This window comes from Pinus tabuliformis, chromosome Q (genome assembly GCF_031772625.1).
Source record: "Pinus tabuliformis cultivar Carrire ecotype Pingquan chromosome Q, CPIR1, whole genome shotgun sequence".
In the NCBI taxonomy this organism is placed as follows: domain Eukaryota; kingdom Viridiplantae; phylum Streptophyta; class Pinopsida; order Pinales; family Pinaceae; genus Pinus; species Pinus tabuliformis.
The window spans coordinates 300,340,626-300,368,339 of record NC_142296.1 but is presented as its reverse complement, the minus strand read 5'-3'; positions in this window follow the sequence as shown (position 1 = coordinate 300,368,339).

Sequence of the window (27,714 nt, the reverse complement as noted above, 5' to 3'; positions counted from 1 at the left end):
AAGAATTGAAGATAAATATGAATAAGTTGCTACATGAAATGGTCACTAATGGTGAAAGGGTAGTAAAGGAAACTCATGATGAGAACAAAGAAAATGTTAATCATGATTCCATAGACTCTAATGTTAGATCAAAGACCCACCATATTCAAAAAATTGATATGAGGAATTTTGATGACAAGGATCCCGCAACATGGATATTACAGATGGAGCAATTTTTCGATCTCAATAATGTGCAAAACACACAAAAGGTACGTATTGCAAGTTTATATTTGGAACCAAATCAGTTTGTATGGTATCAATGGCTTTGCTCTCATAAACAAATTATCACTTGGGAAATTTTTACAGAAGAATTGACAACACATTATGAGGATACAAAATGCAACACTTTTTTTAGCCAATTGATAAGTCTCAAACAAAAGGGTTCAATAATGGAGCACATTGAGGAGTTCCAAAAATTGAACATAAGGGTAAGAAAATATTCTAGAGGATCATAGGATTGATGTGTTCATATGGAATTTAAAGGATAATATCCAACATGATGTTCGCCTTTGGGAACCTGATTCATTAGAGAAGGCATTCAGGTTAGCAAGAAAAATGGAAAGCAAAATTATGGCAACCAGGAAGCATACTAGTCACAACTATAAAGATGGAAGTGTTGTTACCCCTAGCCTTCCACAACCTATTAGGTTGACACCACAACAATTGGAAGAGAAAAGACCAAAAGGGCTTTGTGTTACACAGTAATTTGTCACCATTGGTCACCGTCCCTATCGCCCTGTTTCCATACATTGGAGGACGTATTCCGGGACCTGTGAGGAGTGACATAACCCAAAAGCACTTGCATTATGTTCCCCTGAGTATGTACTTCATGTTCCCTGAAGACACCTTCTGCAAATTCTCCCTGAAAAGTACTCTTTTTCCATTGGCGCAGGTCCACAGTATCTTACCCGCGCCAATCACTGAGATCCTCAAAAGAGGGTGCGACCATTGGTGCTCTGTCTTATAACAACACTCGCGCCAACCAAATTTGGGAAAGATTTTTGACAAATGCGCGCCGGATGTTTTTTTCCTTTTATTGTCATCAGTCTTTTTGGAATAAAGTTGGCTTTAAAGGTGTCGAGACTGATCATCTATCCTCATCATCTATCCACATCAGCTTTTTGGGGATAATGTCAATCCACCATGAGTGTCTGGATGCATTGTATCTTCTTCCCTTCTCCATCTATAAAATCCCATCCTCATGAACTTAACAAGCTAGTTCCGAAGTGCTGGAGTTTTGGAGTTTTTGGAGGAATGCTAGTTGTGATTATACTTGTCGTGAGTGATAATGAAGCATAGAAAGGTTCTGCTGCCGGAGAGGAGGTACATTGCAAGACACATATATTTGCTCGCCCAGCGAGAGGAGAGGTTCTGTTAGCGCTTGAGATTTCACCCTAGGCTGAGGAAGGTAAACCTTCAAGGCAACATCAAACCATTTCAGCTCATAGCTAGCCCTACGGGGTATGAGAAGGCTCTCTCCGGTCAATCTCAGTAAAATATTCAATGGACAGAGATGACCAATATAGGATCAAATATATTAGGCTAGTAAACTGATAAGGAGGGTTGATTTAAAGTTTTTGGGGTTTTTGGTGGCAATTGGAGGGAGTGCAATTCAGGGTGCGGGGATTGGGCTCAGTTTTTGCAGGGGGATCTTTGGGGCAAGGTAGGAGTGAGTGCTGATGCCTTAATCTGAGATGGATGATCAGGAATGATAGAGGAGGAGCTAAAGAGGGCAAACAACAACTTTGAATCCTCTTTAGACAGTGGAAAACATAGATATTGAACAAAATTAAAAGCTGAGCATGACATGCATGAATTCAAACTTTATCACTTCATCTGTTCAATTAGCAGCAAAGAAAGAGATGGAACACATAAACACACTTACAATAACATGTAGAGAACACACCATCAACACAACAATCCACAAGAATCCACAATGATGTCCGCAAAACCCTGGCCTTCATTTTCCTTAAATTGCAGTAATAGATGTACAATATACAATAATGCTTCTCCCACAAGAGTCCAACCATGAAAATGAGCAAGAGAAGGCATAATATAGACCATCTAACTCCTTTCCCCACCTCTAGGGGTCGAGCTCAGCTTCCTAGGAGCATTTTGAACTAATTCTAAACTTAGCACTAGATAATAGGCAGTCAAAACAACTTGCCTCTAAAACCTAGCTAACTCATCCATGCATTAAATATTCACTATTTACATCAAGGAAGCTTCTAGAAGGGTTAAGAGAGATTAAATCTATCAATGTGCCATGAAAATTATCCATACATCCATCATTTACAAGTACAAATGATCAACCAAGGTAAAAAACAGAGTTTGCAAGCCTGAAAAGTCAAAACTGGCAATTTTAGCTCGAGTGGTCGCGCCCCCTGCTCGAGTGGTCGCGCCCCTTTGGAGCACTTTTGGAGTGGGTTCCAGTTGTCCAAATCAAGTGCACGATGGCTCATTGGAAGGCTCTGTGTGTCTACTTTCCATCCCAAGTGGAATTTCTGGATTTGGAGTTGATTTGACCCCTCAAAAGTCAATTATCCCAAGGTCACTTTCTGCAACTCAAAAAGTGGGCAGAAAGTCAAAATTTTGATGTATTTTGAGCTTTTGGAGGCCCAAATCTCAAAATCAAGTTGGCCCCAAGTATAGGTAATTCTAGTTTTTGCATGCCCTTTCCAAAAATGTCAACTTTTTGTGATTCTGAGCAGTCCTCCCGAGTGGTCGCGCGCGGGGTGAGACCACTCCAATGGCCAAAACCTGTAAAATTGTACAAAAAATTCACAAATGACAAATTTTTCTCCAAATTTCTTGAAATTTGGGCTGGGAGTCCCCAATCAAGTACCATGCTCAGTCAAAGATGCTTTGGCCAAATTTTGGAGTGGATCGGGCGTTTTCCTTCGTTTTTGTGCTTTGGCCAACCGTCCTTGGAGCACCTTCGTTCTCGCCGGTATTTTTGACATTTCTCTCAAACCATGACACCTGTGTAAAATGTGAAGGAGGTTTTTCTTCTTTGTCATGTTCTGGACAAAAACCTCTCTCAGTGTTGCAAAATTCATCTTTTATTGATCAGAAACAGCTTTTGAATGCAACTTGTCCCGATGTGTGAAACAAGGGATTTTGTCGAAATGGAGCGAAATGAAGGGGATAGAGGGCTTCTAAATTCTTGGGGAAATTTTTGGAAGTAGGGAGGGATGTTAGGAAGTAGGGGAAAGTGGAATCTTAGAGATTGAGTGAGGGGAAGGGGTCCAAAAGGGAAAAACACAGGCCCAACCTAGAAAATTGCCAGGTTGTAGCTAGAAACTAGGGTTTGTGCAAAAATGAGGATTTTAGCGGATCTAAGGGATGGGAAGTGTTTCATAAGGTAATTTAAGGATAGGGGAAGGTGTATGAACATCAGGAAACAAGTTTTTCCAGTGATTTGACCATCCAAGAAAAATTAGCTTTCAAAACCCTAGGAGAGGGAAATGAGCTTGCCTAGGCACAACTGAAGCATGAACAAGATGTAAAATGACCCATTAGATACTGACATGACGATGAAAACCCTATGAATGATGATAAACTCAGCTGAATGTTGACATGGACTGACATTTGGGCAAACCCTAGACCTAATGCCTAGTGACCAAATTTTGCTTGAAGACTCACTGAAATGACAAAATTTGACCTTGACAATTCAAAATCACTTTGTAAGAGCACATTTGATCACTGTAGGAAGGCTGGAAAGACTGACACTAACAGGTTCAACGTCAGAACCTTGGTTGTAACTTTTCCTGTCTATTATTTATTAATGAACGACTGCTATTATAGTTCCAATCTCATTGTCTATTATAGTGATGTTTGATTTATTTCCTTTCTGACTGAAATATAGTTGTGCCTTGGTGGATTTTATGCTTGTCTTTGTTTCTGCCTTTGCATGTGCAGGTGTCCATTTGCAAGGATCGCAAGGATTGTGGCCTGCCGGAGCGAGGGAGCGGGAATACCAACTCTGCTTCGACTATAGCGTTGGATTCCAGGTTGGTCTTCTTAATTCACCTTTAATGTACAACTAGGAACTTGCGTGGCAGCATGAATCGATTATGGCTAGTTCTGTTTTAGGCTAGTGGGATCACCTCTGTCCGTAGAGGGGATTTACCTATCCAACAATTTGGCGACTCCGCTGGGGAGAAGCTATTTGGAATTTGTCTTGCATGTTAATTTTCTCTTGCTTGCTTGAGTGAATGAGTTTTCTGGGTCAGTTTTGAGATTGTTATTTACTGTTTGATCCATCTGAGCACTGTCGGCCCGACCTGGGGTCGTGTTATTTATTTTTAGCCGGCAACCTTAGTTGGCGCGGTTTTTACTTTGACAGTCGCGCCAGTTGGCGCATGTTGCCCAATAGCAACTCGCGCCAATCTTTTGGTAGCGCAAGTTGCAGGCTGACAGTCGCGCCAGCCCTGTAAATTTTGCCTGTGTGTCGGTTGGAAGCTCTTTCGACCCAGATTTTTATCTTTTTATATCTCTTACAGCCTCTGGAAGTGTGTTGAGCCTCTGTTTGACTGGTTTTGGCCTTTATCCTTCAGTTGTTTGCTTATTTCTATTGATTTTCGTCTCAGCCCTAGAACATCTAGTGGCTTCGCATGTCTAGCCTTCTGTGGGAAGTTTCGGTCTTTTGATTTTCCAGTCAACTTGTTGGTTGTGTTCCGCACCTATCTAGTGATTGTTAAAGCTTGGTCTTATATGCTTTGGGTCATTCACTTCTAGCTCCTTTGGATTTTGCTCGACGTCATTTGAACTTAGATTACATGGTTCATTGAAAGTCTTTGTGTTTCTCCTTGCTTGGATAGTTCATCTTGGTGTTTCAGGATTGGTTCTATTTCATTGAGTGAACTTGGATTGTGTATACTTGTGAATATCTCTTAAGATTTGTTTAAATGCATCATGCCATCTTAAAGGAAAGAAAAACAAAAGATCTTTTCCATCATATTAGTTAGCGTTTATTGTTATTTGTTGCTATTAAAAAGAAAAAAAAATCATTTCTTGTTATTATCTGCATCAGGATCTTTGTTGTTTGCTGAGTGATCATTTCGTTTGTGTAAAGATCTCAACCTTCCTGTAGATAGAATTCATTGAATGAAATGGTATAGTTTTGGCATGTAGTTTGCATCTAAGAAGCTTTTGAGATATCACATACGGTAGGACCAAAAAACTGAAACATAATTGAAGATAAACTTTAAAATAAACTCAATGAACATAACAACGCATTGGAACCTAACGCAAACATTCTAGAGGTCTAGGTTAGAGATGTGTTCTGGTGTCGTTAAACCTGGTAGCTTACCATTGAGTGGTTGGGTGATTCCTCCACGGTGAAATGATAGGTGCCAATACGGACTGAGCTCCCACGTACCGTCGCGTATATACAGGAGACCCCACTAGGCTATCATCCTTTATCCATAAGAAGCCGAGTCTGTCGCCTTACAAGCCGTAATGCACTGAACACAGCATTCGGGAAGATTGACTGCAGTACGGGAAGTCCTTGGTTTTCATTTGATTGCCGAGGTGTATAAGCAGTTTCACGGATTCTTTGGTAAACCTTTTTGCCTAGAGTCTCCAGAGTAGTCACTTTTGATCCTTTTCGGACTCCTTAAAAGAAAAGGTGCATGTGAGCATCTTGTCACTTCGTGCTCATTAAATATTCGAAGGAGACTAGAGTCATCTTTTGTCCTTTTCTCGACTCTTAAAACATGAAAAGGTCAAGTTGTGTCTTTGCGTCCTAAAATTTATCTGGCTACGATAACATCCACCCAATTAGATTTTGTTTGCGTTAGCTTGAGTAGGATTATTTCTCGTTCAATGGCATCCTTCCCTGAGCCCACCGGCCAAGGTGTTCCCCCTGATGGAAACCCTAGTCCATTTCCTTCTGTTGGATATGCCGGTGCTCCATATATGGCAACTTTGTCTTTGTCTGGGTTAACCATCGGTTTGCCCGTATGGTTGTTTTCAACCTCGGTGGTCCCGAGTGTGATGACTCCTGTTCCACCGTCTCCTCCACCCGAACAACATCATGTTGATTCCAAGGTGGACCTCTCCTCTTCTTCGCCTATTTCTGCGTCCTTATCTTCTACTTCGCCTGGCGAAAGTCCGGATTCAAGTAACCAGGTGGCTAAGAAGAAGAAGAAGAAGACGAAGAAGAAGAAGACTCCTAAACGAGAGGTTAAAAGTACAACTCAAGTCGAGCCACCTTCTGCTCCTCCACGGAAGGTCAAATTTCCTTGTAAGTTGTGCAAGGAGGACCATCTTCTTCGTGATTTTCCTGGCATTGCCAAGGTCTTAGAAGTATGGTCTCGTGATCCGGCCCGCCCCTCATCGTCCTCTGGATATCATGGCGATGTTACCTTACCACCTAGAAATGGTAAGGGAAAAGGGAAGATTCGAATCCCCTGTAGATTTTGTGAAGGCAATCATCCCCTTCACCTTTGTCCACTCATGGATAAAGCCTCTGTTGTCTTAGAAATTCTTACAGCTTCCTCACCCCAACTTCCCATTGGTTATCAACGTCTCTCTGCAGCCGCAGATCGTTGACCTGCTGACAAAGAGATCGACCAAGATTCCTCTCTTGTCCAGCCTCCTCTTCCTGCACTTGGCTCTGCCAAGCCTGTTCCAGACCAACCATTGGTCGGAAAGAGTGTCGACTTGATTTCACCACCTGTCGACCACTCTGTTTCGGAAGAGCATAATTCCCATGTTCTTCTTGTCTCTTCAGATTCCCTGAGTTCGGAAATGACTCTCCTATCCCAGCTGCTCCCGAGAGTCTTGCTTCGGTTCCTTTAGAGTAGGGGGGCAATCATACGATTCCCCCACCAAGTAGTTCAGTCATTTCCTTCGACTGGAGTCGTTTGACTACCTTTTGCCTCCCATCCCATGTGCCTTTCTGGGTCACAGTACACGCTTATAATAAGGCGATACCTGGCACTGTTTTGGATGAGGGTGCATCTGTTAGTCTTATGCCTGCCACTACTTGGCAAGCTTTGGGTTCCCCACAGCTTGTGCCAGTCGCACCGAATCTGATGGCTTTTGACGGAGGAACTAGCCAACCATTAGGGATCCTTCCAAAGTTCCCTATTACTTTGGGAGGCAAGACCGTCTATATAGACGTATCGGTTACCCAAGGTTCTTTAGATTTCAATCTTCTCCTTGGTTGTGACTATGTATATGCCATGGGGGCCCTTGTCTCTTCACTTTTCTGTGTGGTTTGCTTTCCACACGATGGAAGAATTGTGACTATTGATCAAATATCATTCGTTCGTCCACGAGTCCCTCCTGTGCAGTCATCATCCCCTCCTGGTTTTCATCCACCAGTTGCATCTGCCCCAGCACAGATCAACTACGTGGCCACCTATCCCATGCCTGTATCCAGTAATGCCACCGTTGTGCATAGTTTCCTGGGGGCATTGGGTCCTGACTTCCGAGATATTGTCCTCCCACCGGGAGCGACACTCTTGGAAGCACTGACTTCCTATTCATTATGATGAAGTTCGAGCGGAGCATAGTTCGTTTTCCTATGTCAAGCTCCTTAAAAAATGAAACTAGGCTTGGTTGGAGCACAGTTCCTTGTCTTGTGTCAAGCTCGTTAAACAATGAAACAAGGGTTATGAGGATAGTTCTTTTCCTAGTGTTAACCTCATTAAAAAATGAAACATCTCCTCCTTTCCAAATCGAGTCTTTGATTAAGATCTCATAAAATACAAGTCGAGTCTTTCATAGATCTCGAGAATGAACCTTCATTCCATCCACTTTGTTGAATGCAATGAAGCTTGGGGGGCATGTACCTCGATTTGCGTTATTATGCTGGGGGCATGCGAACTTATAACAAGCATAGTTTTTCGTTTCAAGCTTGTGTAAACATGAAACCGAATCTAAGCAGAGTTCTCCATGGTTCAAGCTTATGTAAAAATGAACCCATACCTGATTTACATCTTGTGATTGCCATTTATCCGCTAAATTCTGCTAGATGAGCCTTGGTTGTTTTCATTCCATCGCCACCATCTCTTTGGCCGATCATACGCTTTCACTTGGTTGATTTTCCTTTCCTGAGGAACCACAGCAATGAGTGGTTTTATTAGCCAGCTTCTTGACCATTACATGTTTTGAGCAGTTCCACCATTGCCGGAACCAATTGCTACCCTTTATACCACTCGTTCCTCTAGGACGAGTCTCCTTTAAGCTCTTTTCAGACTCGTAAAATATGAAAAGATTGCCGAGTATTTTTTCCTTTTTGACTCGTTAAAGAGAATAAAAATGGAGGTCTGCTTTCAGCTCTTTTCCGACTATTTAAAGACGAAAAGATTGCCGAGTTACCCCTCTCGACTTGTTAAACGTTAATAAGGAGCGGTCATTTTAAGTTCTTTTTATCGACTGTTAAAACATAAAAAGATTACCGGGTTTTGTCGTTTCAAACTCGTTAATGGTCATGAAACGACGTGATTTCAACCGCTTTTTTACTTTTTCAGGTCGGAATCACTATTTATGAAAAGTACTCCTCGATCGTAATGGTCGAGCGATTCTTTCGGGCATTATTTTATACTTTTTCGAGCCTGAGAGACACAACTTTACGAAAAAGGGCACCCCTGGAGTTTCCTTTTCTGTTGTCTTTTCAAACTCTCTAAACATGAAAAGACGCCGAGTTCTTCCTTTGTCAGACTCGTTAAAACCTGATGACATCGGATTTTGTCGAAATGACACACCACAAGCATATGTTATCCCCATCAAGCTTGTTAAAAATAACTGGGGTACTCGCCAAAAATGGTGTGGGAAAAGAAAATTTTGGAACCATAATCATTATCGTGTCGGTAGTATGTCTCTCTTGAACATGGCACTTTTCTGCTTTCGTGTCCAGGGTGGGGATATCTCATCTCATATTCTTCACTCGCTTCCATGGACTTGGGTACCCTATTTGACCTCTCATCTACTCATTGCCTCGTCATCATGACCTTTGATCCATCGATGTCAAATACTGCCAATTCCACTATCGTGCTGTCGATATGTTCAAGAGAAGTTGACCTCTGAAAAGAAACAACCTCCATCTGATAATTCACATGATCTTGATTCACAACATTATCTCTCTGTCTCGTGTCGATGATGTGGGAAACATTATGGCCCACCTTCGATCAAGGTCACTTCCTGTCGACTTCAGCTCATTATCCAGGAAGCTGATCTAGAGACTCCCTTCCGGTGCCTTGGAGCCTGCATGCCTGAATCGCAGGTTCTTCGTGTTCGACGTGAGGCTTTCATCATTGGCCTCCGATCGAATGATTCTACAGGTGTTCGACACCAGTTCATTAATTCGCACGTCGTAGATTGTACCTATAGTACCTTGAGGGCCATTATCATTATTGGTGGTACCTCTCGCGTCTATTAACAGTTTCCACTATTGACTGGTAATCAGACGATGTTCATGCATGTTCGACTTCAGCTCATATATTCGCATGCTTGAACTTGTACTCTTGTTCGGGTTGAGATGGAGCGCAAGACCCTGGATTGTGTCTATTGTAATCCAGGCGTGATTCTTGATACATGATCATTCACTGGATGGCTGCGACCATGCCTGAGTCGATTCATTGATCCTAACCAGATGGCTGCATCCATACTATGGATCTAGATTATTTATGTACTCTCTTATGGATGGCTGCGACCATACCGCGTACATCATGTAATTGAACTATCAGTCATGTCTCTCAATGCAGATCCTCGGCAACAACTATATGTGTTCTTGTGTGTTCCTATAAAGCATTTCACCCCTCTCTCTCCCTCTCGGACTTCATGCTTTAGGGGGCATCTGTTACACAGTAATTTGTCACCATTGGTCACCGTCCTTATTGCCCTGTTTCCATACATTGGAGGACGCATTCCGGGACCTGTGAGCAGTGACATAACCCAAAAACACTTGCATTATGTTCCCCTGAGTATGTACTTCATGTTCCCTGAAGACACCTTCTGCAAATTCTCCCTGAAAAGTACTCTTTTTCCATTGGCGCAGGTCCAGAGTATCTTACCCGCGCCAATCACTGAGATCCTCAAAAGAGGGTGCGACCATTGGCGCTCTGTCTTAGAACAACACTCGCGCCAACCAAATTTGGGAAAGATTTTTGACAAACGCGCGCCGAATGTTTTTTTCCTTTTATTGTCATCAGTCTTTTTGGAATAAAGTTGGCTTTAAAGGTGCCGAGACTCATCATCTATCCTCATCATCTATCCACAACAGCTTTTTGGGGATAATGTCAATCCACCATGAGTGTCTGGATGCATTGTATCTTCTTCCCTTCTCCATCTATAAAAGCCCATACTCATGAACTTAACAAGCTAGTTCCAAAGTGCTGGAGTTTTGGAGTTTTTGGAGGAATTCTAGTTGTGATTATAGTTGTCATGAGTGATAGTGAAGCATAGAAAGGTTATGCTGCCGAAGAGGAGGTACATTGCAAGACACATATAGTTGCTCGCCCAGCCAGAGGAGAGGTTCAACGTCAGAACCTTGGTTGTAACTTTTCCTGTCTATTATTTATTAATGAATGACTGCTATTATAGTTCCAATCTCATTGTCTATTATAGTGATGTTTGATTTATTTCCTTTCTGACTGAAATATAGTTGTGCCTTGGTGGATTTTATGCTTGTCTATGTTTCTCCCTTTGCATGTGCAGGTGTCCGTTTGCAAGGATCGCAAGGATTGTGGCCTGCCGGAGCGAGGGAGCGGGAATACCAACTCTGCTTCGACTATAGCGTTGGATTCCAGGTTGGTCTTCTTAATTCACCTTTAATGTACAACTAGGAACTTGCGTGGCAGCGTGAATCGATTGTGGCTAGTTCTGTTTTAGGATAGTGGGATTGCCTCTATCCGCAGAGGGGATTTACCTATCCAACACTTTGTTACAATTGTGATAACAAATACACTAAAGGTCATAAGTGTGCTGAGAAGAAATTATTCTACATAGATTGTGAAGAGGAAGAAGAAAAGGAGCAAGAAAGTTCAAAGGAAGAGGATATACTCCAGGAACAAAGCCTAGATAAAGAAGAAATGAATCCGACCATATCTTGCAATGCATTGGCTGGAATTACCACTCCTCAAACCATCAAGATAGAAGGACAAATCAAGAAGAAAAAGGTAACAATGTTGATTGATTCAGGAAGTACCCACAATTTTATTCATTGTAAGGTAGAAAAGGAATTGAATTGCTTCCTATATCCAACACTAGAGTGTCAAGTGATGATTGCAAATGGAGGAATGATAAATTTCTCTGGAAAGTGCCATAATATCAAGCTATCCATGGGAGAATACGTATTGACTAGCCCAATGCTTCCAATTCCAATGGGAGGTGCTGATGTTGTACTAGGAGTCCAATGGCTACAATCCTTGGGCACAATAGCTTTCAATTTTCAAGAACTTTTCATGAAATTTTTTGTAGAAGTAAAGGAAGTTGAATTGAGGGGTATTTCAGGGAAACCAGGAAAGATAATCAGCTCTAATGGCATGACAAAGCTTCTAAAAAAGGAACAAAGAGGTGTAATTGCAAAATTATGTTCGCTAGATGTTTCCACATTAGAATCATCTATTTCTCTAGATCTCCAAAATGTCTTGGACAATCATTCCAAGGTATTTGAGACTCCCAAAGGTCTCCCACCTATTCGTGATCATGATCATGCTATTCATCTGATTCCAGGAAGTGTTCCTCCAAACATTAGGCTGTATAGATATCCATATGCCCAAAAGAGTGAAATTGAACGTATGGTTGTAGAAATGCTAGAGGCTGGTATAATTCAACCTAGTCAAAGTTCTTTCTCTACCCCAGTAGTATTGGTGCACAAGAAGGATGGGTTATGGCGCATGTGTCCAGATTATAGGGAGCTCAACAAGCTCACTATTAAAGATAAGTTCCCCATTCCCGTCATTGATGAATTATTGGATGAATTGCATGGATCAATTTACTTCACCAAGTTGGATCTTCGTTCACGATATCATCAAATTAGAATGAAGACTGAAGACATTCCAAAAACAACATTTAGAACTCATGAGGGTCATTATGAATTTTTGTTCATGCCTTTTGGCCTTACCAATGCACCTTCTACATTTCAAGGTTTGATGAATTCCATTTTCAAACCCTTCCTTAGAAAATTTGTGTTAGTATTTCTTGATGATATATTAATCTACAACAAGTCTTCGAAGGATCATGTTGAACATGTTGACAGGGTGCTACAACTATTTGAGGAGAAATAATTATATGCAAAAAGATCCAAATGTTTCTTTGGAGTACAAGAGGTGGAATATCTGGGTCATAATGTATCTCATGAAGGAGTTAAGGTAGACCCTAGCAAAATTAAAGCCATTAAGAAATGGAAAATCCCCACATCCATAAAGCATCTACGAGGATTTCTTGGGTTGACAGGGTATTATCACAAGTTTGTTAAGAATTATGTGAGAATAGCATAGCTTCTAACAACATTATTGAAGAAAGATGAATTTTCATGGACTCCAGAAGCAACAAACGCCTTCGAACATCTTAAAGAGGCAATGTGCCAAGCATCGGTCTTAGCTACACCGGACTTCACAAAAACCTTTATTGTGGAATGTGATGGTTCAGGAAATGGAATTGGTGCTATCTTAATGCAAGATGAAAGACCCATTGCTTTTGAAAGCCATCCACAAAGCTATTAATGAGATGGAAATGTTGGCAATACTACATGCACTTAAGAACTGGAAACCCTACCTAATGGGAAGACACTTCAAGGCAAAAAGGGATCATGATAGCCTTAAATACTTCTTAGAACAAATATTATCCTCTGAAGAGAAACAAAAGTGGGTCACAAAGATGTTGGGTTATGACTTTGAAATCATCTACAAAAAAGGGAAGAAAAATGTGGTGGCAGATGCACTCTTAAGAAAGGATGAGGATGTGGAAGCGTTGTTGTGTGGCATTTCTATTATCCAGCCAGATTGGATAAATGAAGCAAGGGAGGAGTGGAAGAATGCTGCAGAAGTGTGGGCACTTATTCGAAAGTTACAACAAGATTCTAGTACATCTAATACATTTAGCTGGCAAAATGATTCGTTATGGTACAAAGATCGCTTATACCTCTATAAGAATTTGCAACTCAAACAAAAGATTCTTATGGAATTGCACACATCTCCCTTAGGAGGGCACTTAGGATTTTTAAAAACCTACCACAGGGTTAAGAAGGAAATTTTTTGGGGATGGCATTAAATCAGATATTCAAAAGTTTGTGGTGGAATGTTTGGTTTGCCAACAAAATAAAGTTGAAACAATTAAGACCCCGGGTCTATTACAACCTTTATCCATTCCAAGCCAATGTTGGGAGGAGGTTTCAATGGATTTTATCACAGGGTTACCCAAGTCTGAGGGAAAGAGTGTCATCATGGTGGTAGTTGACAGACTTACCAAGTATGCACACTTTTGTGCATTATCACATCCATTGAAAGCCAGTACAATTTCTATTGCATTTATGGAAACAATTCAAGAGCGACATGGAAACCCAAAGATTATTGTAAGTGATAGAGATCCCATTTTCACTGGAAATTTTTGGACAAAATTATTTTATTGTCTTGGTACTTAGTTAGTTCATAGCTCATCTTATCATCCTCAATTTGATGGGAAAACTAAGATATTAAACAAATGTTTGGAAGGATATCTTCGTTGCTTTGTATCTGATAAATAGACACAATGGGTCAAATGGTTGCCTCTGGTTGAATGGTGGTATAACACTTCCTTCCATACAGCAACAAAAATGACCCCATTTATGGCAGTTTATGGATATCAGCCACCATCCATCACATCATATTTAAGAGAAAATTCTAAGGTTCAAGAAGTGGAACATCACATTGAACATCAACAACAAGTCCTCCAACTCTTAAAGGATAACCTCGTGTTGGCACAGAATAGAATGAAACAACAGGCAGATCAACATTGTAGCAAAAGAAGTTTTTATGTAGGCGATTGGGTATTCCTATGGCTAAAACCATATAAACAAATGTCCCTCAAGCAAGCTAAGAAGGATAATAAATTATCACCAAAGTACAAATTGGAGCTTCCTACAGTGTCTCGAGTGCACCCAGTTTTCCATGTTTCATGTTTAAAGAAGGTTATAGGTGACAAGCTCCCAGTTCAAACAATATTGCCAGAACTTGACGAGGAAGGAAAAGTTATATTGGAACCGGAAGCAGTCACAGAGACAAGAACTCGACAGCTAAGAAATCGATCAATATTGGAGTATCTCATCAAGTGGAAGAACTTATCTGCTGAAGATTCCACATGAGAGGATGAGAATTTTATACAGAAGCATCCAGAACTACTCAAACATTGAGGACAACACTTTTTTTGAAAGAGAGGGGCATGCTAGGTCCCTATAATACTAGTGATTACCCCATTACTATTGCAGTTGTATCCCTTATTAATATTGTTGTGCCCCTATTGTCCCCATATTTTTATTACTGTGCCCCATAAAATTCCTCTATTGTTATTTTTGTGGCTTTATATTATTATTGTTAGGTCGGTCGGGTTATATTGTGACTGCTTAGACTCCTATATATAGAAAGGAGGTTTTTTCATTTGAATCATCCAGGAATTGTTCATTTATGTAATGTAAAGGAGGTTTCCCCCTCGAGGAGGCTGAATTTTAAGGCGTTGATCTATCTTCTCTATCTTTTTCTTGAGTTGGTTTCATAACAGCCTACCTAAGTCTAGATTTGGAATCATTGTTGCAAGCTTACAAGCGAGTTTGGCATCGTATGAGGTTGGTGTTGAAAGTTTCCAGAAAATGCAGTCTAGTTTTATGTTGTTGAAGTTTGGTTTCTTAATTGTTGTAAGATACAGAAGAATGCAAGAATTTTGGCTCAGTTTTCTATTGTTAATGTTTGGATATGTATTTGCTGCATTTTATGGAAGGCTGGGGGAAAGAGAGGGGATCCATGGAGGGTTAAAAGGGACTCTCGAATCCTGGGGAATTAAATGGGCAATTGCCACATTGAAAATCAATAGCCTAGGATTGAGAAGAGGTTATGGCTTCTCTGATAGCCTACGGGAGTATGGTAGTCTCCAGAACTAGTGGGGGGTTCGAGGGGGTTTTGGGAAATGGAAGATATGCTCAGCCTGGCTAGTCTAGTCAGTGGGGGGCATGCAAACCCCAAGGGGTAGGAAAGGGATGTTGGGAATAGTAATTGGGGGAAGCTTGACCAACGGGTCTCATTATGGAAATTGGGTAATCCTGAGAGGCAGCAAGGTATCAATAGGGAGGAGGGGGACTGGAACCCCAGTGCGACTAGTATGGTCGCCATGGGAAGCATTCTCTGGAGGAAATGGTGGTATGATGGGGTTGAGGCCTGAAAGTCTGGCTGGGGGGGAATTCTATGTGGGAAACTAAATTCTATCCTAGTCATCCTAAGTCAAGATGGACTACAGGGGCATGTCAAAACTCTTAAAGGAAAGAGGGAGGTGTCGGGGCATCCCAACTCGAGTGGGTCAACATTAGTTGCTGAAACTGAGCCAAACCCATGCAATTATTGCTTTGGTAACCCCAGACCTTGTCTGTTAACAACCCGAAGCAGAGTTGGACCTCAGTTAGAAAGCTAACCTATTGAACCCAAGGGGGGATTAGAGCGAAGGAGGGAAATACCTCCCTTACTGTTGCGCACATCAAGGATCAAGGAAAGATGGGAAGGGAAAGGGGGGCACCCAGGTAGTCGAAAGAAAACTCGAAGTTGTTATTCTGAAAAGATGAATTACAAGGAAAGGATGAAGGCCATGAATGAAATATGGATTGGTTATAATGTTTTCACTTATGTTAACATTACATGTATATTTAACTCCTCTACCACTCTCACTCCAACGCTTCGACACCAGGAACAGGAAAGAACGAGCGTGGAGTGGGGGCCGAAATAATTGCAAAAGGAAAATATGGTGAAGGCGAAAGCGAGGTGGGGATGGAAACGAGGTCGTTCAACTGTCAAACATGTTGAAAAGAAAATGAAGGCTTTGGTGGCTTCGGCGAGCAAAACCCAACGAAAAAGGGGAAGGAAAATAGGAGAGGAAAGCATGCAGAACTTAATGCATGCATACCATGCAGGAACTCCAGCACAGGTAAAAGTTGTAATATCAACATGGGAGGCAGAGCTAAACGCCAAGGTGGCGAATGAAGCACTTCCAATGGAGGACTGGGAGCCACTGCTCATAGATCTGGGGCACACTAGAGGTCATCAAACACTGTTCAGACAGACCATCCAACAGTACTGGGTCATGAAGAACCTGCTGGCCAGGGCCATGGCAACATAGAGGGACAGAAAAGAACCAGTGAAAGTTCACTAGGAGGAGCCAAGTTTAAAGGATATACAAAAGGAGATTCGAGTGGTGTAGGTACATAAATACCACCAGAACCTATGTTTTGGGCAAATAGAAAAAAAAATCTAAACCTTGCTGCAGAACAAAGTGCCCAAGTCAAATGCCAAGGACTTGACAACTATTGAGTTATCTGATGGCTGATGCAAAGTAGTAGAAAGTAATTTTTGTTTTCATGACAGAAATAATTTAGTTTTCAAGTTAAAGAAATAAGCAAATAACAGATACAACTACAAACTTAGCAAGGATGATTATACTTAAGTTGTTCAAATTTGCGACGACATATGATGTTGATTAGTGACGAACAGATCTAGTTTCCCATGGGCAGGTTGAGGCCACCAAACATACTTTTTCTTACTTGCCTATAGATAATTAATAGAAAAAGGAAGTACTATGAAGCTTACACCAAAATATATATACATAAATACAAATGATTAATAAATCCCAGTCATTAATAAACCTAAGGAATCAATAAACTCAACAAACTAAAATAAAAAACCCAAGAGATTAATAAACCCTAATCATTAATATTTTAAACTCAACGGACTATTAATATTATAAACCCAATAAACTAATAAACCTGAGGGTTTAATATTATAAACCCAAGGAATTACTGAACCCAAGGGATAAATATTAAAAACCTAAAGGATCATCAAGCCCAAGGGATAAATATAAAAAACACAAGAGATTACTAAAGCCTAGGAATTAATATTATAAACAAAAATGATTGATAAACTCACATGATTATTAATATTATAAACTCAAGTGATCAATAAACCTTAGGGATTGTTAATATTATAAACCTAATAAATTAATAAACTAAAGGGATAAACATTATAAACCTAATGGATTAACAGTAAACCCTAGGACCAATATGTAACTATGAATATTAGGGTCTAATAAACCCTACCGATTATTAATATTAGAAACCCAAGGGAATAATATTACTAAGCCAAAGAATTAGAAAACAAGGGATTAATATTAAACCCTAAGACTAATATTTAACCCTTAATATTGGGGTTTAATAAACCCAAGGGATTATTATTATTATAAACCCAAGGGATTATTAATATTATAAATACAAGGGATGAATAAACCCAAGGAATTATTAATATTATAAACCCAAGGAATTAATATTATAAAAACAAATGATTAATAAACCCAAGGGAAACATATTATAAACCTAAGGGATAAAAAACTCCGCAGATCAATATTAAAATCAAAAGGTATTAATAAAGGCTAGGAATTAATACTTTAAAGCCAAAGGATTGATAAACCCACATGACTATTGATATTATAAACCCAAGGGATCAATAGACCTTAGGTATAAACCCAACATGTTAATAAACCGAAGGGATAAACATTATAAGCCTAAGGGATTAATGTTAAACCTTAGGAATTATATTTAACCCTTAATATTGGGGTTTAATAAACCCAAGGGATTAATATCACCAACCCAAAGAATTAGAAAACTGAAGGGATTAATGTTATAAACCCAATGGATCAACAAACCCAAGGAATTATTAGTATTATAAACAGAAACTATCAATAAACCTAACAAATTCTTAATATTATAAACCGAATAGATCAATATTATAAATACAAATGATTAATACACATTATAAACCTAAGGGATTAATATTAAACCTCAGTACTAATATTTAATGATGGGACCAGCCCAACACACCACACAGTTCTACATAATAAGACCAGACTTAACACACTGTTTATGTTAATCACTAATTAAATGATTTAAATAATGATTAAACTATGGTTTAAATTATGATTTTTGACTTGACCTTGGATATCTCTGCAATTTGGTGTGGTGGCAATTATGACCGTAGTTGTTGCTCTGTATTGCGAATTGGTTTTCGTTTCCCACTCCTTGTTCTCGCGAAAACCTTCCCTCCTACTATCACTTGGTCATTTTTTCTATTAGTTTCTTGGTGTCAAGAGTTTGCTTTGGTAAGGTTTATGTTGCCTATGCGTGAATCTATACTACAACTATTGTGTGCGCTGGTCAGGGGCTACTTTTCCTGAAAGTTTGGCTCTTGCATTCACTTGGGTAATTTGTGGTCTTGGCTTGTTGTGCACAGAATGATGGTTCTGTCACCTGTGTGAGTATACGCTTGTAATTCTTTGACAGTTGTTTAACTTGTCTTAGTTCCATGGTCACTATTCTGGTATGAGGTCATCTTGGTGGTAAATATCAGTGGTTTTGTCATGCATCCAAGTTGCAAAACGATGGTGCTTTCCTGTCTTCAGCTTCACTTCAAGTAATTTTGTCCATCCATAATTCACTTTGCTCTCTCTGTTGTTCTGTTTCTAATGAATTTTCTTCTTTATCTCAATCGATGTCTGAGATTCACGGCTCAATGGCTTGCACTTTGTCTACGCTGCGAACCCTCCAAGTAAGGAAAACTATCCCTTTCTCATATGCATTTATCCACTTATTTTTGCTTCCATAGTCAGCAGTTATGTTCACAGTCTGGTCTTGGTTCTTTTGCAGGTTATGGGTTTGCAGTTGGGCATGCCTGGAGTAATCACCTCGCTATTGCTTAGTAGGCTCTGTCACTGTCACTGATTTTTTTGGTTTAGAGTTAGGGCCTGTAAGTTCTGAGGGTTTGGTTTCCTCAATGCTTGTTTGTTGGCGTCCCTCTACTGTAGTCCAGCGTCCTAGTTCATTTTTAATGCAGGCCTTCTTAAGTTTCAATGCTTGTTGTCTGTAATTTTATATAAGATAGGAGCCATCCCCAAAACCCTCGTCTAGGGTTTGTTGGCTGTTAGGTTTGTGACTGCTTGTAGGTTATGTTCGGGCACTATTATGTATATACAGGCACTTCATGTTATAATTGAAAAGAAATTTCAGAGAAACGTTGGCTTTGAATTACCTCTGTTTTAATGGTGATTGTTTGACTGTTGTTTCTTTCATTCTGGCTTGGACGGATTCGAAATTGAGAAAGTATTATGTGGCTTGTATGACTATGCGTATGTGCTTAATTCACTCGAACTGCTTGCAATTGTTTCTCTACGCTTCAATATTGATTTCTCTTCATGGGTTACAAACCCTCATTCTGGAAATTCGTTACAGTTTTGGTTGTCCGAACTCTGTTTCTTTAGGAAAATAAAATAGACAAGACAGTCTGCATATATTGTGTCGATTATTTTGGTTGTTCGGTGAATAGGAAACAATAAAGAAAATGTTATGATTACACATATGGATTCGAATAAATTGTCTACTGTTTTATTATGAATACTTGTATGCTAAATGCTGAACCTTTTGAATGATTTTTCCCTTTACATTTATATCCTCTTCTCATAGTTATCTAAACTATGTGTAGTTGTTTTTTTAGTTGTTATTCTATTAGTTACACAACTTTTCATGTATTCGGCTTTTCCTATACTGCATGATTTTACATTAGACATATATGTCTTTTTCCTCTAAAATGAAAGGACAGTTATTAACCTATTGTTTATTAAAGACATAAAAAATAGAGACCCTAACCAACCAAACTGTCCCTAATTAATATTGAGATTAAAAGAAAAAAAAACAAAGTCCTACATCCTACTTTGACAAACTAAACATAAAGAAACCAATTCGCTAATACATCATTCCATCTTGGTGGAGACCAACACCCGATCATGGTGCCCTAGCTAGATGCTCCTGCATCAGGCTCCTGGGGTAAAAAGAAATCATGACTCTAGTCCATGAGCTTCTCGTCTGAAGAACACACTTACTCAATTTGCCTAGCATCAAGCCATGAACTATGCTTAATAGGATGGTTCTTCCACTTGACTAGGTATTGCAAATATTCCTTCTGTTGAGTTTGTTTGGCCACCTAAGTGTCAAGGATTCTCTCGTTCTCGGGAGGTTGAACGTAAGGCGTTTGTCTCATCCAAGTTTCACTTCCTTCATGGGTATTCCCCATGGGACATGTGGTTTTGTCTTCGTCTTCTGGGTCAGCAGTGTAGGGAAACAGGTCTGCTACATTGAAGATAGGTAAAATGCCTATCCCTGGTGGTAGTTGTATCTCCCACATTGAACTGCACTTCCCTTCTTTTCAAATATTCTTGTTGTTTATACTTTTGGCTGCTATCCTACAAGTTAATTTTCACCTGCTCATTCAAATCTCTCATCGCGTTAGCCAAATATTCCCCATCTGCACTTCGTCGTTCTTGCTGTCCAAGATCTCACAACTCATGCACTCCGTGAGGATGAATGCCATACAAGATCTAAAAAGGACTGCAACCCGTGCTGCAATTGTGCGAGTCATTATAAGAGAACTCTACCTGGGCAAGCACTCGATCCCACATCCGCGAATTCTCACCAATCAAGCTTCATAGTAGGTTCCCCCGACTTCTATTTACCACCTCTGTTTATCTGTCGGTTTGCGGGTGATAAACAGAGTTGTAACTCAACTGTGTATCCATCTTCTTCCACAAGGTGCACCAAACGTTCCATATAAACTTCACATCCCTATCTGAAAGAATAGACTTAGGTAAACCATGCAGCCTGACAATCTCTATAAAGAACAAGTGGGCCACGTGAGTGGCATCACTGGTTTTCCTGCAAGGGATGAAATGCACCATCTTTGAAAATTGGTCCACTACTACCATCATCGAGTCATAACCCCGCTGTTTCCTTGGTAGACCCAAAATGAAGTCCAAGCTGACTAAGTCCCATGGTCTACTTGGAATAGGCAATGGTGTATATAGTCTCGTGTTTTGACTGTAACCCTTTTCTAACTGGCACACTTTACATCTGGTCACGAATCGCTATACATCCCTTCTCATTCTTGGCCAAAAGTAAAAATGGCTGAGCTACTCAAGTGTCTTGTCTATGCCGAAATGTTCGGCTAGACCTCCACTATGCTTTTCTCAAATAATATTCTCTCTCATCAAGCAATCATGAATGCATAGTTTTCCTCCTTTAAACAACAGTTTCTCTTGCAAGTTGTAGTCCAACCATGGACTATTATCTCTCACCAAGGGATTTTGACATGCCCCATAGGCGTCCTTAAAATCTGTGTCAGTCTGATATAAATCTTTCAAGTGCTCAAAACCCAGCACTTGTACAGTACTCTCCTGCAAAAGTAAGGCCCTCCTACTCAATGCATCCACCACCTTGTTGGCCTGTCTACTGATGTGTTTCAATGCAAAAGTGAAACTCTGCAAATATTCCACCCACTTGGCATGTTTGTGATTCAGCTTGTGCTGTTGCATCACATACTGCAGTGTAGAATTATCCAAAAACAACACAAATTCATTTCCCAGCAAATAGTGTCTCCAATGCTTCAGTGCTTAGATGACAGCATAGAACTCCTTGTCGTAGGATGAATATTTCTGCCTGCTTTCATTTAACTTCTCACTGAAAAATACAACAAGTTTATCCTCCTAGCTGAGTACAGCTCCAATAGCCGTACTACTAGCATCACAGTGAACCTGAAAGAGCTTTTTAGAATATGGCAATCTCAGGATCGGTCTCTCTGTGATCTTCTTCTTTAGTAGCTGAAAACTCCTCTCCCCTGCATTAGTCCATCGAAAATGCTGACTGGCCTTTTTGATAGTGTCCAACATAGGTGCACAGATTTCACCAAAATTTCTTATGAATTTCCGGTAAAAACTCGCGAGCCCTTGAAAACTACATACCTCAAATAAGCATTTCGGGGATGGCCAATTGACTATCGCTTCAATCTTCTCCGGATCCATCTTCAGCTCGTTTTCTGCTATTACAAAGTGTTGGAAATAATACTGAGAAGGGGGGTGAATCAGTATTATCAAGTCAAATATTCCCTTTTTCAAATCCAGATAATATACGCTACTTCAGTTAATTAAATCCACGTATATACGCAACTATGTAGAAGGAAACCCGTGTATACAATGAAAACTTATAATTTAATTTATCTTTCAGATGTTGATTGTTAATCTGTGTATTCGAATTAAATCACTAGTAACCAGAAACTGTAAACAGAGCAGAAGACAATCACACATAAGAACACAAGATATAAGGTGGAAACCCAATGTGGGTGAAAACCACTTGCTGCAATTCGTCTCTATCTTCTTTTAATTAGAAGCTTCTTTTTACAATGTACTGGTGCCTTCCTTTACCAGTACGCAGGCTGCAACCTGCGGAGAGCTACAACCCTCTCTCGTTCTCTAGCTTCTCCTGGAAGGGAGCTACAACCCCCTTAGCTCTTGCACTAGCCAAGATACTAGTACATAGGTGCTGGCCTACAAAAGGCTACAACCTTCTCTTTCTTCCAGGGACCACGTTTCATAAATTTTCAGACTGGATCCATGAATATCAATCAATCATCAACAATTTTTGCATCAAACAATCTCCTTTTCACCAATTAGAACTGAATCAAGTGGATACTTCTCTGACAGTTGTACCCAAAAACATAGTAACAGTAATAACACACCAAATTCTAAACCCAGACCACTGCAGCAATAAACAGAAGCAGCTAGATCACAACTCAAAAGATATACGCTACTTCAATAACCTGAAACCTGTGTGCATACGCTTCTGAGTGTGGACCAACCTGCGTATACGTTGTTTGTATTCACTGAACCAGCGTGTATACGCGCCTTCGCTTCACTGAACCTGCGTACAGATCTATAAAGGATAATTCACTCTTTCAAATATTCAGACAGTAATTAACCCAGATTATCAGATTTATAGATCAAGCCTGTGCCACATATAATAGATCAAAATCATACAAAGATACTATCATTCAAGCCTTAAGATTATGACCCATCAATAGAACTTATCCTTCTCTTTGCGCTGAGGTTCCTCCTTCATTCAGATCCAGATCTGCACCATAACCCCAATCACCAATATTTCAGATCTAGTACTTATTAGATATTCAATTAATTCTAAAGATACTTTGCCATATGATCTCCTTCCTCTTTTATAGTCTTAGTCCTTTCACAATACCACGGTCCAAAGCCATAATAACACAATACCATGGACCCAAAACTTGGGATCAACACTTTTGACGAGATACCATGGTCCAAAATCATAGGTTCAAATATCAAGGACTAACTACCACGGACCAAAGGTAAGTTCTCCAACATATACGTGCTTTTCCTTGCGTGAAAGTGCGTGTATACGCATACGCGCCTTTGTAACGTCAAACCCGTGTGTATATGCGTTTTCGTCTAGATGAACCTGCGTATATGTATTTTCCTTCATTCTGAAAGCCTGAACTGAGATCTGTTACCAAAGAGAGTTGCCATCAAGGACAACACCTATGCCATAGCTCCAAACCTTTTCCATAATGCCAACAATCTCCCCCTTTGGACTTGATGGCAACCCCAAGATCCTCAAAGTCATTCTCCCCCTTTGTCATCAAGGGCAAAGGGTTGTGCCCCCCCTAAGTACATGCTAAAATCTCTGCCCTGCTATGCTGACCATGCTCCCCCTGAATGTAGGCAAGATCTGCAAAAATATGTTCTTCAAGAAGAACCATGACATATACATCATAAAAGACCTTCCTATCACCAAAAGACTCAAAACATACATCCATCATCCAACTAAGTGAGGATCATCCACCCAACCAAGTGGGGATACATCAGAAATTTACATATGACAACCAAGTACATTACATATTCATCCCAGGCATAGTGGGGAAACCAAAATAGGCCGTTACATGACCTTGACACCTTAAAAGAGATACATGACATAGAGACGAAATAACTAGAGAAAGACTTATGAAAGTCACCAATAACTAATATCAGCAGCATTTTTTAGTCACCATTCAAATCAACAACCAAGATTTCCTTCTGTTCTCCCTCTGCCTCTGTTCCACCTGAAACCAACAACAGCTTAGAATCAAAAGCTTCTAAGATAATGCCAGCAATGCATCATTAGAAGTTTATCTACTCCCCCTGAACCTATGCCAGATGGTCTCTGTCAGACACATATCAGAATATCTTCAACCAGAGCCTGTCCCTATTGATATCCATCAAACCTACATATACGCGACTGTCTCTGCACAAACTTGCGTATGTACGCGGATCCTCCTCAGGAAACTCGCATACACCAATTTTTCTCTGAAACAAACAAGTTTTAACAGCAAGATGATGCATAAACTACTCCCAGCTTTTGTCTGAGGTATTCAAAAGTTTCCCTGGGCAGTGGTTTGGTGAGAATATCAGCAACTTGTTCCTTAGAAGGAACATACTCCAATTTGACCTTTTGTTCCAACACTTGTTCCCGGAGAAAGTGATACTTGATCGGTATGTTCTTGGTCTTTCAATGCATGACTGGGTTCTTAGAAATGCTGATTGCACTTGTATTATCACATAAGATGGAGATAGGTGGTGTACAAGTGATCTGAAAATCCTGCAAGGTTTGCATCATCCAAAGGAGTTGAGTGCAGCAAGATGCAGCAGCCACATATTCTGCTTCAGCCGTAGACAAAGCAATCGAACTCTATTTCTTGCTGAACCAAGATACTAATCTGGAACCCATAAAGAATGCACCACCACTTGTGCTCTTTCTGTCATCCACGCTTCCAGCCCAATCTTCATCTGTATAAGCATGAAGAGTGAGATCTGTATCTCTAGGATACCATAAGCCATAGTTTTGAGTTCCTTGAAGATACTTGAAAATTCTCTTCACTGCCTGAAGATGGGTTTCCTTAGGATTTGCCTGAAATCTTCCAACTATTCCCACTGCATGCATGATGTCTGGTCGAGTGCCTGTCAAATAAAGAAGACTTCCAATCATGGATCTATAGGTTGGTTGATGCACTGCTGCTGATTCATCATTTGCACTGAGGCTGCATCCTGTAACCATAGGGGTACATACTGGTTTTTCATCTTCCATGCCATATTTCTTTAGGATCTACTTGAGATACTTGGTTTGAGACAAAAAGATACCTCCTTCATTTTGTTGGATTTGCAATCCAAGAAAATATGTTATTTCTCCAAGCAAGGACATTTCGAATTCTTTCTGCATCACCAAGGCAAAGCTTTGACTCATAGCTTCTTCATTGCTGCCAAAGATAATATCATCTACATACACAACAAGAATTAGCAATTTGTCATTTTCAATTTTTATATAAAGATTGCTATCTACTGATCCTTTTGAAAAACCTTGTTGATGAAGATATTTGTCCAAGTGGTAGTACCAAGCCCTTGGAGCCTATTTAAGACCATAGAGAGCCTTTTTTAGTTTGCATACAAGATTTGGATCATTCCCAAGAATGAAACCATCTGGTTGTGCAATGTACACTTCTTCTTCTAAGTCTCCATTCAGAAAGGCTGATTTCACGTCCATTTGAAATACTTTGAACTTTTGAAAGCTTGAGAGAGCAAGGAACATTCAGATGGGCTCAATTCTAGCAACAGGAGCAAAATTTTCTTCAAAGTCTATTCCTTCTTGTTGAGCATACCCTTTACAAACAAGTTTGGCCTTGTTTCTAATCACTTCCCCATTTTCATTCAACTTGTTTTTAAAGATCCATTTTGTCCCTATGACATTCTTATCTTTTCGTCTAGGAACCGACCCCCAAGTGTTATTCTTTTCGATCTGCTCAAGTTCTTCATCCATTTCCTTGACCCGGCATTCATCTTTGCATGCCTATTTTACATTTTGTGGTTCAGTGGAGGAGAGCGATGCCAAGTAGCTGGAGGCTTCTGCAATTGTTCTTCTTGTTTGTATACCTGCCTCTTTCTGCCCCAAAATTTGAGATTCTAGATGATTCTTCTGAACGTACCTCGATGGAGTCTTCTCTTCTATCCTTATCTGTTCCTCTGGCGTCCCTTGAGGTTCTTCTTCATCATCAGTCTGATTTGAAGGATGGTCTTCATCCTCTTCAATATTTTCATAATTTAATTGCCTAGGAATGTTTCGTTCTTCATCAACCACTACATCAATGTTGTCAACAATTCTTCCAAGTCTTTTATTGTAACACTTATATGCTTTGCTGTGGGGAGAATAACCAAGGAGAATGCCTTCATCTGCTCTAGGTTCAAATTTTCCAAGATGTTCATCATTGTTCTTAATATAGCATTTGCTTCCCAAAATTTTGAAATGTTTTACCGAAAGAGTCTCACCATACGAGAGCTCATGAGGAGTTTGAGTGTTGTTCACCCGAACATTTGTTTTGTTGAGAATAACAACGGCAGCAAATGCAGCTTCACCCTAGAAGGTTGCGGGAGTTCCAGACTCATCAAGCATAGCACGAGCCATTTGTTGAACCGTTCTGTTCATCCTTTCCACTACTCCATTTTGCTGAGGAGTCCTAGCTGTAGAGAATTCCCTTCTTATTCCATGTTCTTCACAAAAATCGAAAAAATCATTTGAGGTAAACTCCCCACCTCTATCAGACCCGAGGCACTTAATTTTGTGATATGATTCATTTTCAACCAAGGCTTTGAAAGATTTGAATTTTTCGAAGGCTTCGTCTTTGTGCTTCATAAGTCCTATCCAAACCATCCTTGAGAAGTCGTCAATGAATAATATAAAGTATTCTTCTCCTCGAGGTGACCTTTTCCTAGATGGACCACATACATCTGTATGGACTAGTTCAAGAGGCCTGCTAGCTGATCCTTCCTTCTCAGGGAAGTTAGTTCTGGTTTGCTTACCAAACTGACATGATTTGCATATTGTATTGTTTGGAATTCTGATGTCTGGAAGACCACAAACTGCCTGGTATTTGCATGCTTTCCTTATCTGTGAAAAGCTTAGATGCCCCAACCTCCGGTGCCATAACCAGTGTTCATCATTCTTGCTCAAATAGCATTGTTGTTGTCCTTCTTCAAATATGTATAGATTATTTGGAGTTCTTATGCCTTTGATCACTGTTTTTCCTGTATCAAGATCACGAACACTACATCCATTTGATCGAAATATTACCTCAGTTCCTTGATCGCACATCTCACTGACACTCAGTAGATTATGCCTCAAGCCATCAACATACAAAACATTTCCATCTTTGACTTTTGTTTCAACTAAACAGTGCCTTTTCCTTTTATGACTGCAGGGGTATCATTTCCAAAAGAAACTTTCTTTCCCTTTTCTAAAGCACTATATGATTGAAGTTTTTCTTTATCACCTGTCATATGCTTCAAACATCCATTGTCAATGTACCATTGATTTTCCTATCCTTCTTCATATAAAGCTATCCCACATCTTTCTGGTTGCGGTTCCTTCAATTTCCATGTTCTGGCACTTGAGATTTTTTCCTTCTGAGTTGTCTTCCAAAACTTGCTCCTGCATTCAGAATCTTCATGACCGAAGTTATTACAAATAGAACATTCAATTTCATTTTCAAGGGCGGAAAAGTTTTTATA